Raw genomic sequence first — 996 nt, 5'->3', positions numbered from 1 at the left:
ATATCTATATATTATAAGGGGAAATTCTACTACCCATGAAAGGGTGCATCATATGTACAGTGATTATACCATTTTTCTTTACTTATGATTATTATTTTTTTTTTAACTATTATATTGTTGTAGTTATACTCATGAGATTTTTTTATTATGCCTCATTTACGAGCGCAGAATAATCTTCTCATATAATCCTGTTGATCAAGTTTGCGCTTTCTCCAAACGTCGTCACTTTATTCCCTGAAAACACAAACGTGAGCTTGCCGGCGGGTGTGTGCCGGATACCTCTCCAATGCCTAAGTCAGCAAAATAGACAAATAGACGAAAACTCTATGTATTCCGAAAATCAAAGTTGTGTTACCTGTACATAGGTTTGGTTGAGAGCTTTTATAGTTTTTGCCTGGCACAATCCTAGTAAGACTTTTATTCCTCCATGTAGAGTTCTCCTCGGAATCACACTCCTGAAAGATAATGTTTATCCTTCAACACCCTCCTCACTGCTTAAACCAAGTGAGATGGTTTTACCTCAGTTAGATGACAGTATGACCGAGCTAACACTAGCCCTTTGTCATACTTAATCCAACGCCTTCACTGTAACACATAGCTTGGCTCTTGTTCACTTGTACCTCGATTTTGTCTGTTGAGACCAAGCTAACTACACTAAGCATTGACCGAGCTAACAAAAGCAAGGTCCACCATAAGAAGCTCAAATACCTCGGCTCCGAATACTATGACCGAGCTAATTATCACCACTCCGACCGTGATGACTGCAACCATACTTGAACCGAGCTAACACTAAGGTCCACTCGCTAAGCCCTTTTCACCACGGCCCATAGAACGGCCTATTACTACGCCTGGGCTTAGCTCGGCTTTAATGCTCATAAAAACTCCCTCTCAATTGCCCTTTAATTCCATCTGCGTAGCATGATTGGGATTATTCGTTACCAGCTGAGCTAAAACTTCAGACCTTTAACCGAGCTAAATTGTCACCGGGCTACCGAT

This window comes from Camellia sinensis, chromosome 9, assembly GCF_055761805.1.
Source record: "Camellia sinensis isolate YWXY chromosome 9, ASM5576180v1, whole genome shotgun sequence".
NCBI classification, from domain to species: Eukaryota; Viridiplantae; Streptophyta; class Magnoliopsida; order Ericales; family Theaceae; genus Camellia; species Camellia sinensis.
Note: the sequence above shows the minus strand (reverse complement) of the source record.